Source organism: Chiloscyllium plagiosum, unplaced genomic scaffold, assembly GCF_037043375.1.
Source record: "Chiloscyllium plagiosum isolate Xiang-an unplaced genomic scaffold, Cpla_swu_hap1 HiC_scaffold_13, whole genome shotgun sequence".
NCBI classification, from domain to species: Eukaryota; Metazoa; Chordata; class Chondrichthyes; order Orectolobiformes; family Hemiscylliidae; genus Chiloscyllium; species Chiloscyllium plagiosum.
Genome location: NW_028270151.1, coordinates 17,669,932 through 17,689,376, shown reverse-complemented (window position 1 = coordinate 17,689,376; position 19,445 = coordinate 17,669,932). Strand labels below are relative to the sequence as shown.

The following is a 19,445-nucleotide window of genomic DNA, read 5'->3' as shown; positions in this document are numbered from 1 at the left end:
TTCCTCTTGTTATGAAGGCCAGCATGCTATTAGCTTTCTTCACTGCCTGCTGTACCTGCATGCTTGCTTTCATTGACTGATGTACAAGAACACCCAGATCTCGTTGTACTGCCCCTTTACCTAACTTGACTCCATTTAGGTAGTAATCTGTCTTCCTGTTCTTGCCACCAAAGTGGATAACCACACATTTATCCACATTAAACTGCATCTGCCATGCATCCGTCCACTCACCTAGCCTGTCCAGGTCACCCCGTATTCTCCTAACATCCTCCTCACATTTCACCCTGCCACCCAGCTTTGTGTCATCAGCAAATTTGCTAATATTACTTTTAATACCTTCATCTATATCATTAATGTACATTGTAAAAAGCTGCGGTCCCAGCACTGATCCTTGCGGCACACCACTGGTCACCGCCTGCCATTCCGAAAGGGAGCCATTTATCACTACTCTTTGTTTCCTGTCAGCCAACCAATTTTCAATCCATGTCAGTATTTTGCCCCTAATACCATGTGCCCTAATTTTGCTCACTAACCTCCTATGTGGGACTTTATCAAAGGCTTTCTGAAAGTCCAGATATACTACATCCACTGGATCTCACTTGTCCATCTTCAGAGTTACATCCTCAAAAAATTCCAGAAGATTAGTCAAGCATGATTTCCCCTTCATAAATCCATACTGACTCTGACCTATCCTGTTATTGCTATCCAGATATGTCATTATTTTGTCCTTTATAATTGACTCCTGCATTTTTCCCACCACTGAGGTCAGTCTATAATTCTCTGTTTTCTCTCTCCCTCCTCTCTTAAAAAGTGGGACAACATTAGCCACCCTCCAATCCGCAGGAACTGATCCTGAATCTATAGAACATTGGAAAATGATCACCAATGCATCCACGATTTCTAGACCCACCTCCTTCAGTGCCCTGGGATGTAGACCATCAGGTCCTGGGCACTTACCAGCCTTCAGACCTAACAGTCTCTCCAACACCATTTCCTGCCTAATATAAATTCCCTTCAGTTCAGGTCCTTCAGTCACTATTACATCTGGGAGATTGCTCGTGTCTTCCCCAGTGAAGACAGATCTAAAGTACCAATTCAACTCTTCTGCCATTTCTTTGTTCCCCGTAATAAATTCACCCATTTCGGTCTTCAAGGGCCCAATTTTAGTCTACAGTGCGGAAGCAGGCCATTCGGCCCATCAAGTCTCCAAGTACCCTCCAGAGAGTATCCCACTGCACCCACCCCATCCCTGCAACCCTGCATTTCCCATGGCTAATCCACCTAACCTCTATTCTTGATGAAGGGCTTTTGCCCGAAATGTCGAGTTTCCTGGTCCTTGGATGCTGCCTGACCTGATGTGCTTTTCCAGCACCACTCTAATCTAGATTCTGGTTTCCAGCATCTGCAGTCCTCACCTTTGCATAATCCACCTAGCCTGCTCATTCCCCCACCCCGGACAATCTAGTGCAGCCAATCTACCTAACCTGCACATCTTTAGACGGTGGGAGGAAAAACACGCAGACACCGGGAGAACATGTACACTCCACACAGACAGTCACCTGAGGGTGGAATCGATCCCTGGCACTGTGAGGCAGCTGTACTAACCACTGAACCACCCCAAATTGTCACATGTACCGAGGTACAGTGAAAAGTTTTGTTCTGCATGAAGTGCAGACAGATCAGACCATTAAAGATCATAAGGGGATAGAACAGAGGGAGGAATACAAAGTTACAGCTGCAAAAGCAGATGTATAATTATTTGCTAGAGGTTTCCCCTTCCTAACCTCCCTCTTAACCTCAACTCTCTCTCCCTTGTTCTACTAACTCTTAAATACACTAATCTCCAGTCTTGCCAAGGTATATTTGAGAATTAAACACCAGAGCTCCCCCTGGTGAGAGCAGGCATTGCTGCAGCTGCTGTAACCAGGCAGCATACCAAGTTCATTTCTCTTGACTGATCTTCGCACGTCCACTGTAGCTCTGCAAATGATCTGCAGCATCCTTCACCCAGCTACATGGAGCTGAGTCCATCTCTGCTTTCTGCTCCAGCCCTGCTGAAGAGATTAGCTTCAGCTCTGGTCAAGCAGTTGAAACACTGACGTTTTATTCCAAGGTGAATGTTACATCCAAAAAGGGATATTTCAGCAAAGCCTGAAGAAAAGGCAGCTTCCCAACCCCCCCTACTTTATCACCACAACACCAGAATTGCTGTAAAGTAATGTACCATTACAGAGAAAGGCACAGTTAGTACAACATCATAGGAGCATAGCAATTGCTGGATGCTAAAAATATGACCAAAGTCCACCTAACATCCTGTAATGATATGATACCGTGATAATGCAGCTGTTGATTAATTAGTTCCTTATCAATGAGTTTACAACTGCCCCAGACATGAGATAAGGAAAGTTCCCAGTGTGGATAGCCTTAAGAGTTGAAAGTCCAAGGTGACTGTTTCTCCTAAGCACATTGCACTCACCACATTGTTTCAGATTAGTCACTCAGAGAGTAGCGAGAATGTGGAACTTACAACCACAAGGACTAGTCAAAGAAAACAGAATCATTGCCTTAAAGGGGAAGCGAGATAAGCGCGTATAGAGTACAGCAGACAGTTCTGCTGACAAGGTTAGTTGAAGATCACTGTGAGGCTGTTTCTTTTGAGCATAACCAGAATACTGCACTTGGGCTGAGTGATCTTTATTACACGCAGTAATTTCCAAATCACTCCAAGAAGAATTGGAAGCTCCCAGATTTGTGGGACGTCCGTTAATCACCTTTGAGAAGGTGCTAGAGAGTCATGATCATGAACCATTTCAGGCATACACTCACAGTGCTGTTAGAAAGGGAGTTGCAGAATTTCCACCCAGTGATACTGAAGGAGTGGCAACATTGTTCCAAATGGTTTCAGGACAAGGGTCTGATCCCTTAAGTATTGAGGACATTTTTAACTTGCAAACTCCAAAATGTTTTTTCAAAGAGGGCTGTTACCACCAAAACCAGCGGTGGGTGTAAATTATGTGGCTGCCTGGGGAGAGAAAGAGAGAGAGAGAGAGAGAGAGACTCCTAGAATGTAATACTGATAGATGGGAACTTCAAACAACAGCCTTTCAAAGGGAGAAGGGACACTCCAAAACAATTTGGACTGTAGTCACATATAATTACAAAAGTAATGAGGGACTGACAAACCCTGCTCAATAGAAAGCTATTCCTGTGTTTTATGTCCCAAAATGCAGACACGGTTTGTATTTTGTTCCCTTTGTACAATACAGAAGGACAGAGGCTAATAAGCCAGTATCATCGTTACTGGCGTGTGGCGGTGGGACTGAATGTTCTCATGTGTACCAGCCTTGGTTAAAGGGCTAGCATGCTTGAAAGATGACAGTCAAAGAACTATTCCCTAGTCACTCCTCTGTTGCTGCTGAAGACCTCAAATTCTGACTGCTAAACCTAGTTGGCTAGCAGACAGACACAAGTAAACAGGACGACAAAATGAAAATGGAAACAATAAAAAGGCTTTCTCTCATCTTGAATGCTGAATTTCAATCACATTCAAAGTGATAGCTGGAGGGATAGGGAGTGTTGAGGAAGTGGGGAAGCTGCAGAAGGACTTGGACAGGCTAGGAGAGCAGGCAAAGAAGTGGCAGATGGAATACAATGTGGGTAAATGTGAGGTTAAGCACTTTGATGAGAAGAATAAAGGACCTAGATCCGGGAATATCAGTGGGGCAGTGGTGTCAAGGGAATTTTCAGTGTATGTTATTGGCGAAAATGTTGGAGAAACTCAGCAGGCCTGGCAGCACCTGTGAGGAGAGAAAGTCTGTAATGTTTTGAGTTTGACATACGTTCAAAAGGAAAGTTATATTTATAAAATTATATATGGATCTAGGCATTAGTGGTTTGACCAACATTAGTTGCCCATTCTTATTTGCCCTGGAGAAGGTGGTGGTGAGTTACCTTCCGGAACCACTGCAGTCCATTGGTCTGGATAGACCCACACTGCCCTTACACAGGGAGTTCCAGGTTTTTGACACTTTTTTTTATTCCTTTGTGGAATGTTGACATCACTGGCTGAGCCAGAATTTATTGCCCGTCCTTAGTTGCCCCTTGAGAAGGTAGTGGTGAGCTGCCTTCTTGAACTGCTGCATTCCATCTGCTGTGGGTTGACCCACAATGGCATGAGGGAGAGAAATCCAGCATTTTGACCCAGCGACAGTGAAGGAACAGTGATAAATTTCCATGTTAGGATGGTGAGTAGCTTGGAAGGGAGCTTGAAGATGGTAGAGTTCCCATGTGTGTGCTGCCCTTGTCATTCTACATGGAAATGGTAATGGGTCTGGAAGGTACCGTCTGAGGCTCTTTGGTGAATTTCTGCATTGCATCTTCTAGATCGTATGCCCTGCTGCCACTGTCAGTGGTAGAGGGAATGAATGCTTGTGGATGTGGTGCCAATCGAGCAGACTGCTTTGTCCTGGATAGTGGCTTGGAGGGGAACTTGCAGGTGGTAGTATTCCCATTTATCTGCTGCCTATGTCCTTCTAGATGGAAGTGGTACTGGGTTTGGAAGGTGCTGTCTGAGCACCTTTGGTGAATTTCTGTGGTGCATCTTGTACATAGTACACACTGCTACTACTGAGCATTAGTGGCAGAGGGAATGGATGCTTGTGGAGGTAGTGCCAATCAAGGGGGCTGCTTTGTTCTGGATGGTGTCAAGCTTCTTGAGCATTGTTGGTGCTGCACCTATCCAGGCAAATGGGGAGTATTCCATCACACTCCTGACTTGTGCCTTGCAGATGATGGGCAGGCTTAGGGGAGTCAGCAAGTGAGTTACACGCGGCAGTATTCCTAGCCTCTGACCTGTTCTTGTAGCCATTGTGTTTATGTGGAGAGTCCAGTTGAGTTTCTGCTGGAGCTGCACTAATCCATTGGGGAGTATTCCATTCTTGTGACTTGTAAATGCTGGACAGGCTTTGAGGAGACAGGAGGTAATTTACACACTGCAGGATTCCTAGCTTTTGTTCTGCTCTTTTAGCCACAGGGCTAATATGGCTAGTCCAGTTAAGTTTCTGGGCAATGGTAATCCCTAGGATGTTGATAGAGGGGGATTCAGTGATCGTAATATCATTGAATGTCAAGGGGCAAGGTTTAGATTCTCTCTTATTGGAGATAATCTTTGCCTGGCATTTATGTGGAGCAAGTGCTACTTGCCACTTGTCAGCCCAAAGCTGGATATTGTTCGGGTCTTGCTACATTTGGGTATGGACTACTTCAGTATCTGAGGAGATGCAAATGGTGCTGAACATGGTGTAATCATCAGCAAATATCCCCACTTCTGCCTTTATGATGCAAGGAAGGTCATTGATGAAGTAACTGAAGATGGCTGGGCCTAGGATTTTGCTCTGAGGAACTCCTGCAGAGATGTCCTGGAGCTGAAATGACTAACTACAAACAACCAGATCCTTTGGCCTAGACATGATTCCAACAAGTGGAGAAATTTCCCCTGATTTTTATTGACTGCAGTTTTAATCGGGCTCCTAGATACAACACCAAGTCATATATAGTCTTGATGTCAAGGGCAGTCATTCCCACCTCACCTTTGAAACAAGACTACAATGAGATCAAAAAGCTGAGTGACTGTGATGGACCATAAACTCTGTGACAATGAATAGGTTATTACCTCACAACTGCTACTTGACAGCACTGTTGGTAACCCCTTTAATCACTTTCTTAATGTTCAAGAGTAGGCTGTTGGGTTAGTTTGGATTTGTCCTGCTTTTTGAGCACAGAATACACTTGGGCAATTTTCCACATCGTCAGGTAGATGCCAGTGTTGTATACATTAACTGTTTCTTTTCCCCAGATGTTGCCATACCTGCAAAGTTTCTACAATACTTTCCAGCTTTATTTATGATTTCCAGCATCTACAGTATTTTCCTTTTAGAGTCATAGGGTCATAGAGATGTACACCACAGAAACAGACCCTTCAGTCCAACTCGTCCATGCTGACCAGATATCCTAACCTAATCTAGTCCCATTTGCCAGCATTTGGCCCATATCCCTCTAAACCCTTCCTATACATATATCCATCTAAGTGCCTTTTGAATGTTGTGATTGTATCAGCGGAGAAAGTGAGGTCTGCAGATGCTGGAGATCAGAGATGGAAATGTGTTGCTGGAAAAGCGCAGCAGGTCAGGCAGCATCCCGAAACGTCGATCCTAGTGATTGTACCAGCCTCCACCGTTTACTCTGGCAGCTCATTCATACACTACTCTCTGCGTAAAAAAAGTTTCCCCTTAGGTCCCTCCTAAATTTTTCCCCTCTCACCTTAAACCTATCCCTTATAGTTCTGGACTCCCCGGCCCCAGGGAAAAGACCTTGACTATTTACCCTATCCATGCCCCTCATGATTTTGTAAACCTCTATAAGGTCACCCCCCCAGCCTCTGATGCTCCAGGGAAAACAACCCCAGTCTATTCAGCCTCTCCCTATGACTCAAACCCTCCAACCCTGTCAACATCCATGTAAATCTTTTCTGAACCCTTTCAAGTTTCACAACATGCTTCCAATATTTTGATTGAAAATAAATTCGATTTATGATTGACTCTGTGTTGCCATTGGAATACAAAATAAAGGATTGCTCCATCCCTCACAGCTATTTATTGAGTGCAGCCGTTCAAGGTAACCTGATAGCATCTATTTTCACTCAACCACACACTCATCCCTCCCTTTGTTTGAACAGATTTGTTACTGAAAACATCTGAAAAGAATTCACCTAAATACCTGTGACTTTTATCAACAATTATTGGTATTTGGTACAGAAAGGCATTTACCTACCTGCTATGAATTAACAGCCTTGCTATGTTAGTGACAGTGCAGTGTTGCAAAGGCACCAACCTGGCTCTGCATTGTGGAGCTAATCACCAGGGTCCACGGGGAAGCTTGAGAGAACTTTGACCACTTCACTACTGAGTGTCCTGTCAGCCAAAGCAGCTATTGGTGAAGAGATTCAGCATCGCCTCTAGTGTGCGAGAGCTGCCTTCGGCCACCTGAGGGAAAGATGTTCAAGAATAACAACGTCAGGTCCAACACCAAGATCATGGTTTACAGAGCTGTGGTGGTTCCCACCCTCCTGTATGGCTCTGAGACATGGACTGTCTACAGCAGGGACCTCATGGCACGGGAGCACTCCCATCAACACTATCTGTGCGAGATTCGGCAAATCAGCAGGAAGCCAGATGCACCAACACTAGCGTCCTTGCCCAAGCCAACACCTCCAGTATCAAGGTACTGACCACATGCCCTCCCCCCAACCCTTCCCCCCCTTGATTGGCTGCGATTCTCCTGTTCCCTAGATGCTGCCTGACCTGCTGCGCTTTTCCAGCAACACATTTCCATCTCTGATCTCCAGCATCTGCAGACCTCACTTTCTCCTCAAAGATTTCAACCTACTGCGAATCCTCTTACAAGGATGCCTTCCTTGAAGAAGCTCTCTTTCTCCCTCTACAAAGGTTTCAGTGAGTCCCTCTCTCACTGCACCCCCCAGGTCATCTCCTCTGCACAGAAGCTCTTCAGCCACATTCTCAAACAGACTCGCTACCACAGCCACATCTCCTTCCTCAGCACCTGCCTACGGAACCGACTGATTCCTGAAGAAGGGCTAATGCCCGAAACGTCGATTCTCCTGTTCCCTAGATGCTGCCTGACCTGCTGCGCTTTTCCAGCAACACATTTCCATCTCTGATCTCCAGCATCTGCAGACCTCACTTTCTCCTAAGAGGTGTGCTACCACACCAACGCCCCACCTCCTTCCCACGATCACCTTCTGCCCCCAGTGTAACAGAGCCTGTGGGAGTCTGTACAGCCACCTATGGACTCAGCCTGAGAGTGGAATAGAGTCATCCTCATCCACGAGGGGCCACCAATGCTGATAATGTTGCAAAGGACAGTTCTTGTACGGCTAGTCTAAAGCTCAGAGGAGGCATGAACTCAATGAAGCATATTGACATCTTTTAACAATGGAAGTTTAATGAATGGAAATGAGCTATTTGACCTAAATTTCCTGTGTCTGTGTTTTTGCTTGATATCCTTCCAATCCGTTCACACAGCAGGGGATGAGCTGAGGCAGACTGTTGTTTTATGTCTTTAAAGAAGAAAGATCAATCTGGTTGGACACATTATCGCACACTTCTATGATCAACACATTCTGAGCTGAAGCTTAGAACCTGAATCATTTTGCCCAGAGACAGGAACACAATCAATGCACCACACCCACTGCATCAGGAGACTGCCTGCTGAGGCAGGTATTTAAAAGCTCAGTTGGCTGGACAGCTGGTTTGTGATGAAGAATGGCGTCAACAGTCTCAGTTCAATTCCTGCATCAGCTGAGATTGTTATGAAGGGTTCTCCGTCTCAACCTTTTCATTGCCTGCAGTTTGGTGACCCTCAGGTTAAACCATCACTTTTTTTTTAATTTCAAAAAGATACTTTATTTATTAAAAATATCTTTATGGACATGCATAGTCACTAAAGCAGTTCAGTTCTGTACAGTAGCATATGAAGAAGCAAGCAAACATTGGAGTTTGACTCTACCCATTAAAGGAATTTCTTACTTATGCAAGATTATATTTGATTACATTTGAGGCACCAGGAGGGTCCGATAACTGAACAAACCCAGAAAGACATCAGGCAGCGGTCTTTCCCTACTATGCCTTGAGAGCAGCTGCACCAAGCTTTTGTGCGTCCCTCAGCACATAATCCTCGACCTTTGGAAAGTGCAAGTCTGCAGCACTTGGTTGGGGTCAACGCCTTACTCTGGGAGACCAACAGGTTTTGGGCAGACTAAAGAGTGTTTTTTTTCACCGTTTTGTTGGTCCTTCAAGTGGAGTTGATGTTTGTCTTGGTGTGCATCCCGGGAAATGGAGTCCTGCATCAAGGAGCTGCTGGGGACGAATATCGACAAATATCGCTTTCTCCAGACTTCCTTTTCAAAGGCACATTCCATCAGGAGGTGTGCAATAGTCTCTACCCCCTGCCACAGCCGCTTCGAGGGCAGCATGCATTGGTGCAGACAGTCCACCAGATATCGCTCTATAATGAAAGAGTAGGCCTATATTCTTCTGAAACTTTGGTGACTTTACCTTTTCTTAAGTGCCTTCAACTCACTTGTGAAATAGGACCCAGCTAAGGCTTTTAACTGTCCTGAAGAAGGGTTATACCTGAAACATTGACTTCTCCATCTCCTGATGCTACTGTGTACTTCCAGCCTCCTGTCTCGCTACTAAGGCTCTGAACTGTGACAGTAACACGGATGTGTGAAGGCCTCTCATCTCGCAGCAGGGCAGATGTGTTTAGGGGTTTGGAAAGCAGAGAAAGAGGGCCTGGTACTTAAGAACGGGGACAAAAAAAATCAAATCATGATTGTTCAAAAGGTTATTGGTTGCAAAAGGAACTCTTATGTGTGTCCAAGGAACATATGCCAACAGGCCCTGCAGCCTTGATTTTGATGGGACAGGAATGAGCAAGCATTATGAAATGGGAGGATTGTCAGACTTGCCCATCAGGTTCCCTCACTGAGATTTTAGATTCTGTGCCTCAGTTCCACGTTCAGAACTTGCCTTCCTGCCCCACCCTCTGATGATGATGGTATTCCTCAGCACAGTGACTCAAAACATTCTTAAGAATAAAGCCGGTTGAGCTAATCTTTAACGAAAGGCTGAAAAGTTGGCAAGTATTGAATCAATACGTCACAACAGCTTGCACTCCTACAGAACGAGCAATAACTATTTTTCATTGTGCCGGTCTCTGCTCTCAGTCAGCATGGCTAACTGCCAAAAAGAAAATTAGTTAGCTGCGTATGTATTTGTTTCTTTGTTCATTCATCCCTGGGATGTGGGCACCACTGGCAAGGCAGCATTTATTACCATCCCGAACAACCCTTTGAGAGGGTGGTGGTGAGCTGCCTTCTTGAACTGCTGCAGTCCATCCAGTATTGGTACCCACACAATGCTGTTAGGAAGCAGAATTTTTCAGAATTTTGACTCCGTGATAGTGAATAAACAGAGATATAGTTCCAAATTCTGGATTAGTGGTGCTGGAAGAGCACAGCAGTTCAGGCAGCATCTGAGGAACTTCGAAATCATATAGTTCCAGGTCAGGTCTTGTATGGCTAATAACTTGCAGGTTGTAGCTTTCCCATGTTTCTGCTGCTTTTGTCCTATCAGATAAGAGATGGAACGGGCTTGAAAAGGTAGACCTCTATATATTGCCATCAAAAGGCTCGTGTGGCACAATGAGAGTGTGTCTATCTTCACGTCACGACACCTGGATTCAGGTCTGACCTATTCCAGAGGTGTGCACTAACATCTCTGAACAGGCTGAGTCGTTCTTTGAGCTAGTTTTCACATCGCTGTTACTTAGACTTGTGTTGCCTTTATTGATCCTACCCAGGCATTTGAGCACATGTGCATAGCTAGTCTGTTAAAGCTCCTGGAGAATATGTCCTCCAACAAAGTTGCTCAATGTGAGCCCTCTCTATAAAAACACTATGGAGTTCAGACCATGCTGGGACCGTGGTCAGGTGACCCATGACCTCCAGGACTGCTGCAGAAATATTGACATTTTTTTTCATGAACATGGATAAAAATTCAAAATGTGGAAGCCAAGTTTAAACCTAACAGGGGTTCTGCAATTTAATGCAGTCAGGTCTTGGACAAAAACTTCCTGTTGAAACCAGACAGGCCTGGAACTGCGTGACCAGGGGCTAATGACCACATTGTTTCAGAATGAACTGTTGTTTCCACCTCCAGTGAAACTGCTTTGTTAGAAGGATGTTACACAGACTGTGAGGCTCCCAGCTCAGGAAGAGGCCAGAAACACTGTGTGACAAGGCCATCACCTGACCGTTGAAGGTTTGCGATCTCCAAATATGGAAGGTAGTCACCTCATTGGATGTTCTTCCCTCTCCTGATGTTAATGTTGGACATAGGCCACAGAATCTTCCAGAAGAGGGGGGTGAAACTTGGAGTTCCAGCTCTCTTTGCTTTTTGCACCTTCTCCAATAGTGTCTCCAGAGGGACCACCGTGGTAAGATGACCTGAAGATCAGACCCAGTCCTTGACAAGAGGGGAAGCCCAAATCGATGTCTGCAGACCCTGAAACAAAGATCAATGGACAGTCTGCCCCAATCTTACTGTATTACCAGTCTTTTGAGACAAACAGTTCAAATACAGCGGTAGGGATCTGTGAATAAGATGTAGTGAATCCTCGGAAGCAGATATCAGAAGGAGATAGCTAGTGTAGATTTGAAAATGTCTCCTTAGAGCTTTAAGACAGTTTACTGAAGAGTCCTGTCAAGAGATTGATTGAGTTTAATTAAAGTACAAGTGTAGAATCTGATAAAAGTTGTTTTTTCCTTGAGGAAGTGATCAATAAAGTCATGTTGGACCTTCCCCTGACTCTTGTCCTCTTTGTCTCACCATGTAACGTGCCTGAGTTAACAAGAATAATTGCAAACTGGTCGGGTCTGAGATCCGAGGGTCAGAATTGCTGAGAGGAAGCGTATCATTGTTTAGGGAAGTGCATTTCCAAAGTAGTTAGAGCCCTAGCCACAGCTCGTTCCATGTAACAACTCCGCGGTTAAGAAGCAGAGAGTTGAAATTTAAAGAAGCAGACAGAGACCGAGAGAGAAGAGGTAGTTAACACCACATGAGAAACTGAGAAGAAGTTAGGGGAAAGAGAGACTGAGACTGTCAGGCTTAACGAGAAGTTTGAGGGTATTAGGTTAGAATTAGAAATAGTTAGTCTAAGGTTTCTGAAGTCGAAGCTCTGCAGCCTCCTGGGACAGTTTCAAACCCAGTTTGAGAAAGCCCACCGGCAGTAGCACAGACCAATCACTGCTGTCCAGAGAAACACAGCTGAGCTTGCAGGACAGTGGAAAGACCTGGAAACAGCAATCAGGGACCTGCACCAAGCAGGTCAAGAAAATAAAGGCTACTCTGCCGATCACAAAAAGTGCCAGTGCGAGATCAACAGGTGTTGTGAAACTTGAAAGGACTCACAAGGATGTTGACGGGCTTGGACGGTTTGAGCTACAGGGGAGAGGCTGAAGAGGCTGGAACCTCTTTCCCTGGTAGACCAGCAGGAGGCTGGAAGAGCACAGCAAGCCAGGCAGCATCAGGAGGTGGAGAAGTCGACATGTCGGGTGTAACACTTGGTCAGGATCACTTTACCTGGAGCATCCGAGGTGGAGGGGTGACCTTATAGAGGTTTACAAAATCATGAGGGGCATGGATGAGGTGAATAGCCAAGACTTTTTGTTCCCAAATTAGGGGAATCCAAAACTAGACAGCATAGGTTTGGGGAAAGATTTTAAAGCAATCTAAGGGGCAACATTTTCACACAGAGTGTGGTGCGTGTTTGGAATGGGCTGCAATAGGAAATGTTGGAGGCTGCTACAATTACAACATTGAAAAGGTGGATGGGTATATGAATAGGAAGGGTTGAGTGGGATATGGGTCAAGTGCTGGTAAATGGGACTAGATTAATATAGGATAGCTGGTCGGCATGGACAAGTTGGACCGATAAGTCTGTTGCAATGCTGTATATCTCCATGTACTGTTGATGCAGAAGGGTATGGTGTGCACTTTCGGCACTGTGGACCCCAGTGGGTAGTGCCCACGTTGTGGGCTGGGAGAACATAGAGGAGGAGGCACTCAGCTATGCCGCCCTGAATAGTAAATGAAGACCCACACCTCCTTTTTCAGAACTCGAACACCCCACACTCCTACAACCTTAGCCACTGCACCTCGACCACCCACTACTATTCCAGCGTAGCCTCCTGCCCTGAAAGAACCAGTCACCCTGAAGCAATCTGAACCTTCCCAGTGCCTGCAGTTCAACAGCCTCCTCTTCCTGCTCTTGTTCCCCCTCCAAGCCGCCAGATTGGTCAGACAAACCGTCCATCATAGAGTCATAGGGATGTACAACATGGAAACAGACCAACCTGTCCATGCTGACCAGATATCCCAACCCAATCTAGTCCCACCTGCCAGCACCCAGCCCATATCCCTCCAAACCCTTCCTATTCATATACCCATCCAAATGCCTCTTAAATGTTGCAATTGTACCAGCCTCCACCACATCCTCTGGCAGCTCATTCCATACACGCACCACCCTCTGTGTGAAAAAGTTGCCTCTTAGGTCACTTTTATATTTTTCCCCTCTCATCCTAAACCTATGCCCTCTAGTTCTGGACTCCCTGACCCCAGGGAAAAGACTTTGTCTATTCATCCTATCTATGCCCCTCATAATTTTGTAAACCTCTATAAGGTCACCCCTCAGCCTCCGACGCTCCAGGGAAAACAGTCCCAGCCTGTTCGGCCTCTCCCTGTAGCTCAAATCCTCCAACCCTGGCAACATCCTTGTAAATCTTTTCTGAACCCTTTCAAGTTTCACAATATCTTTCCGATAGGAAGGAGACCACAATTGTATGCAATATTTCAACAGTGGCCTAACCAGTGTCCTGTACAGCCGCAACATGACTTCTCAACTCCTGTACTCAATACTCTGACTGATAAAGGAAAGCATACCAAACGCCGCCTTCACTATCGAATCAACCTGCCACTCCACTTTCAAGGAGCTATGAACCTGCACTCCAAGGTCTTTTTGTTCAGCAACACTCCCTAGGAACTTACCATTAAGTGTATAAGTCCTGCTAGGATTTGCTTTCACAAAATGCAGCACATCGCATTTATCTGAATTAAACTCCACCTGCCACTTCTCAGCCCATTGGCCTATCTGGTCCAGATCCTGTTGTAATCTGAGATAACCTTCTTCGCTGTCCACTACACCTCCAATTTTGGTGTCATCTGCAAACTTACTAACTGTACCTCTTATGCTCGCATCCAAATAATTTATGTAAATGACAAAAAGTAGAGGGCCCAGCACCGATCCTTGTGGCACTCCACTGGTCACTGGCCTCCAGTCTGAAAAACAACCCTCCACCACCACCCTCTGTCTTCTACCAGTTCTGTATCCAATTGGCTAGTTCTCCCTTTATTCCATGAGATCTAACCTTGCTAATCAGTCTCCCATGGGGAACCTTGTCGGACGCCATACTGAAGTCCACATAGATCACATCTACCACTCTGCCCTCATCAATCTTCTTTGTTACTTCTTCAAAAAACTCAGTCAAGTTTGTGAGACATGATTTCCCATGCACAAGGCCATGTTGACTATCCCTAATCAGTCCTTGCCTTTCCAAATACATGTACATCCTGTCCCTCAGGATTCCCTCCAACAACTTGCCCACCACCGAGGTCAGGTTCCCTGACTTGTCCTTACTACCCTTCTTAAACAGTGGCACCACGTTAACTAACCTCCAGTATTCCGGCATCTCACCTGTGACTATCGATGATACAAATATCTCAGTGAGAGGCCCAGCAATTACTTCTCTAACTTCCTACAGAGTTCTAGGGTACACCTGATCAGGTCCTGGGGATTTATCCATCTTTATGCGTTTCAAGATATCCAGCACTTCCTCCTCTGTAATATGGACATTTTGCAAGATGTCAACATTTATTTTCCTACAGTCTATATCTTCCATATCCTTTTCCACAGTAAATACTGATGCAAAATACTCATTTAGTATCTCCCCCATTTTCTGCAGCTCCACACAAAGACCGCATTCCTGATCTCTGAGGGGCCCTATTTTCTCCTTAGTTATCCTTTTGTCCTTAATGTATTTGTAAAAACCCTTTGGATTCTCTTTAAGTCTATTTGCCAAAGCTATCTCATGTCCCCGTTTTACCCTTCTGATTTCCCTCCTCCTGCCTTTATACTCTTCTAAGGATTCACTCGATCTATCCTGTCTATACCTGACATGTGCTTCCTTCTTTTTCTTAACCAAACCCTCAATTTCTTTAGTCATCCAGCATTCCCTATAACTACCAGCCTTCCCTTTCACCCTGACAGGAATATACTTTCTCTGGATTCTTGTCATCTCATTTCTGAAGACTTCCCATTTTCCAGCCGTCCCTTTACCTGCAAACATCTGCTTCCAATCAGCTTTTGAAAGTTCTTGCCGAATACCATCAAAATTGGCCTTTCTCCAATTTAGAACTTCAACTTTTGGATCTGGTCTATCCTATTCCATCACTATTTTAAATCTAACAGAATCATAATCGCTGGCCCCACTGACACCTCAGTCCCCTGCCCTGTCTTATTTCCCAAGAGTAGGTCAAGTTTTGCACCTTCTCTAGTAGATACATCCACATACTGAATCACAAAATTGTCTTCTACGAAATTAATAAATTCCTCTCCATCTAAACCCTTAACAACATGGTAGTCCCAGTCTATGTTCGGAAAGTTAAAACCCCTACCTTAACTACCCTATTATTCTTACACACAGCTGAGATCTCCTTACAAGTTTGTTTCTCAATTTCCCTCTGACTATTAGGGGGTCTATAATACAATCCCAATAAGGTGATCATCCCTTTCTTATTTCTCAGTTCCACCCAAATAACTTCCCTGGATGTATTTCTGGGAACATCCTCCCTCAGCATAGGTGTAATGCTATCCCTTATCAAAAATGCCACTCCCCCTCCTTTCTTGCCTCCCTTTCTATCCTTCCTGTAGCATTTGTATCCTGGAACATTAAGCTGCCAGTCCTGCCCATCCCTGAGCCATGTTTCTGTAATTGCTATGATATCCCAGTCCCATGTTCCTAACCATGCCCTGAGTTCATCTGCCTTCCCTGTTAGGCCCCTTAAATTGAAATAAATGCAGTTTAATTTATTAGTCCTACCTTGTCTCTGCTTGCCCTGACTGTTGGACTCTCTTCTGTTTTCAAGTGTACCAGTTTCAGATTGATCTCTTTCCTCACTATCTCCCTGGGTCCCACCCCCACCCCCCACCTTACTGTTTAAATCCTCCTGAGCAGCTCTCGCAAATTTCCCTGCCAGTATATTAGTCCCCTTACAGTTTAGGTGCAAACCATCCTTCTTGTATAGGTCACTTCTACCCCAAAACAGATTCCAATAGTCCAAAAATGTGAATCCTTCTCCCATACACCAGCTCCTCAGCCATGCATTCATCTGCTATATCCTCCTATTCCTGCCCTCACTAGCTTGTAGCACCGGGAGTAATCCCGATATTACTACTCTCGAGGACCTCCTTTTTCAGTTCCTGCCTAACTCTCTCTAATCTCCCTTCAGAATCTCAACCTTTCCCCTTCCTATGTCGTCGGTTCCAATGTGGACAATGACCTCTTGCTGGCCCGTCTCCCCCGTGAGAACATTCTGCACCCTCTCTGAGACATCCTTGATCCTGGCACCAGGGAAGCAACCCACCATTCTGCTTTTTCTCTGCTGGCCACAGAAATATCTGTCTGTACCTCGGACTAGAAAATCTCCGAACACTATTGATCTCTTGGAAACCGACATACCCCTCATTGCATTAGAGCCAGTCTCAATACCAGAAACTTGGCTGTTCGTGATACGTTCCCCTGAGAATCTATCACCCTCTACATTTTCCATAACAGCATACCTGTTTGAAACGGGTATAGCCACAGAAGGCTCCTGCACTAGCTGCCTACCTCTCTTACCTTTCTTGGAGTTAACCAATCTATGTGGCTGTATCTGAGACTTGCCCCCTTCTATAACTGGAGGAGAAAGTGAGGTCTGCAGATGCTGGAGATCAGAGCTGAAAATGTGTTGCTGGAAAAGCGCAGCAGGTCAGGCAGCATCCAGGGAACAGGAGAATCGATGTTTCCGGCATAAGCCCTTCTTCAGGAATGAAGAAAGTTTGTCCAGCAGGCTAAGATAAAAGGTAGGGAGGAGGGACTTGGGGGAGGGGCATCGGAAATGTGATAGGTGGAAAGAGGTCAAGGTGAGGGTGATAGGTCAGACTGGGGTGGGGGCGGAGAGGTCAGGAAGAAGATTGCAGGTTAGGAAGGCGGTGCTGAATTCGATGGATTTGACTGAGACAAGGTGGGGGGAGGGGAAATGAGGAAACTGGTGAAATCCGAGTTCATCCCTTGTGGTTGGAGGGTTCCTAGGCGGAAGATGAGGCGCTCTTCCTCCAACCGTCGTTTTGTTGTGGTCTGGCGATGGAGGATTTCAAAGACTTTCCTCATTCCTGTTCCCTGGATGCTGCCTGACCTGCTGCGCTTTTCCAGCAACACATTTTCAGCCCTTCCTATAACTGCCATCCATCACATACTGTTGCTGTTGCAAATTCCTCATTGCTTCTAACTGTCTCTCAACCGATCCATTCGATCTGATAAGATTCACAACCAACAGCATTTATTGCAGATATAATCCTTAAACTCTCTTTAAACTCCCACATCTGACAAGAAGTGCATATAACTCTACTAAAAGCCATTTTTGCTCCTTCATAATCTATAGACCCAGAATTTAACACCGTCTCATTCCTCTTCAAAACACTGACCCAGGTTAAATTAATAGTAATAGCTTATGTTTTAAATTTAATCAAGAGACATATCTCAAAAAACATATAATCAAGAAAGAACCCACTGTACTCACTATTGCAGACTTTCTGTAGTCCCACTTAAAAGTAATACACTTATCTGCTTCTGTGTTGTGAACTTCGCCCAAACAGTTCCTCTAAGATCAGTTGTGAATTTCACTGTTTGTTAATTTTCCCAGGTGCACGCTGATGTCCAGTGATACATGAATTCAAAAACAGCGAAGGCAGTAACTGTGCAGGTTTACTGTTGTGTCAGTTTCTTTTTCTCTCTCTCCTGCACTGACCTCACCATGTACGTCCTTTGTCTGTTCTTCTCCCTTTTAAAACTGCTGTTGTTTTGACTTTTTTTTTCCAAAGTTCCAAAACAATGCAACAGCATATAAAACAGTAATTGCTGCTCCTGGAATTCGAGGAAATCACCTCCAACACCTAAAATAGCTCAAAATAGGAGCAGCTGTTACAACCAGAAATTTCTCCCGTCCTCCATCTTGGATACTCTATCATGTATACCAGCCCTTTCTCCATCACAACAGAGATTGCTCAGAAAGTCCCTATATTCGAGCAGTTGACAGACCCCCAGGTGTTCTTTGATCACATATATCACCAAGGAATTCTGCATGGGCTGGATGACACTGAAGTGGTGAAATTAGCATGGAATACCTACAGTGTGGAGACAGGCCATTCAGCCTAGCTGGTCACACTGACCCTCTGAAGAGCATCCAACGCCTGAGTCCAGCTGTCCATTTCATTTTATCCAGCCTCCAAAATGTCGGGGAGTCGCATGGGCAGACATGAAGGAGCTGAAAATGTGTTGCTGGAAAAGCGCAGCAGCTCAGGCAGCATCCAGGGAACAGGAGAATCGACGTATCGGGCATAAGCCCTTCTTCAGACATGAAGGAGCCAATCCTGACCACGGTCGGTTACCAATGGGGGGAGCAAATGAAAGGATTGAATAAATGCAGGCAGAGGAAAAGAGAGCACCCAAGTGCATTTGCCAGGCACCTGGAGGCACAGTTCATAGGAGTCTTTGGCGATGTGGACAGCCGCACCACCAGTTTCACAAAGGGCCAATGGAAACCATACATAAGTAAGGTGGAAGATAAGGCCACCCACATTGAGGCTTGGGAACTTAGAATGGTGACCCAGGCCTGGGAGAGTGAGGCCCAGGAGGGAGAGCACCTTGAACAGAGCAAGAGAGGCAAGATCAATCGGGGGATTGTGGGAAATACAACACCGAGCCCCGTGTACCCCAACCGTGTAAGCCACGCACCCCAATGTTCCTGTAGGACACGGGGAGACCAAGAACTACCCTAATACATCCCATGGGAAGACTATCCTTTGTGGTTTGGCAGGGCTTCGACAGGAGGGGTAGAGGTGAACAGTTCAGAATTTAAATTGGGGTGTGTGATTTCTCACAAACCCAGCAGTGCCAGTGAGTCTCTACCCAGAGGCAGAACACATTCTGGGCTCGAATCTTCTATGAATGTGTCATTTCCCATTCCACCCAGCCCACCACTGCATTTGGCAGCTACGCAGAACCAATAAGGCCCCAGCAGAAGTTGCCACTGGCTCGTATTTAGAAAGAGTATGTAGTGTGGGGGATTTATGGATTGGACCCGCAGAGGTGTCAGGTGACCTGGTAGTACAGGCAATTCTGGCAAAGTGCACAAAAGTATTCACCAGCCACAAACCTGACTACGGTCACATGACTGGTGACATACTGGTTGATGGACAGGACCCACAACCACACAGACAGTACACCTTGGTGAAGCAGGCAGAGGGGAGAGGTAGGGGGTGAGAGTGAGAAAACCCACAGCAGGTCAGGCAGCCTCCGAGGAGCAGGAGAATCAACATTTTGAGCATAACCTCTTTCGCCAGCTCATCAACAGAATCATAGAATCCCGACAGTGAAAAAAGAGGCCTGTCAGCCCATCAAGCCTGCACTGACCGTCTGAATAACATTCTAT

The 19,445-nt window shown here is 45.6% G+C and overlaps 1 long non-coding RNA gene across 1 annotated transcript in view; it reads left to right on the top strand.

Moving 5' to 3' along the window:
- Window positions 1-19,445, top strand: part of LOC148148255 (uncharacterized) — a 55,354-nt gene that overhangs the window by 2,657 nt on the left and 33,252 nt on the right. The gene's annotated exons all lie outside the window — the stretch shown is intronic.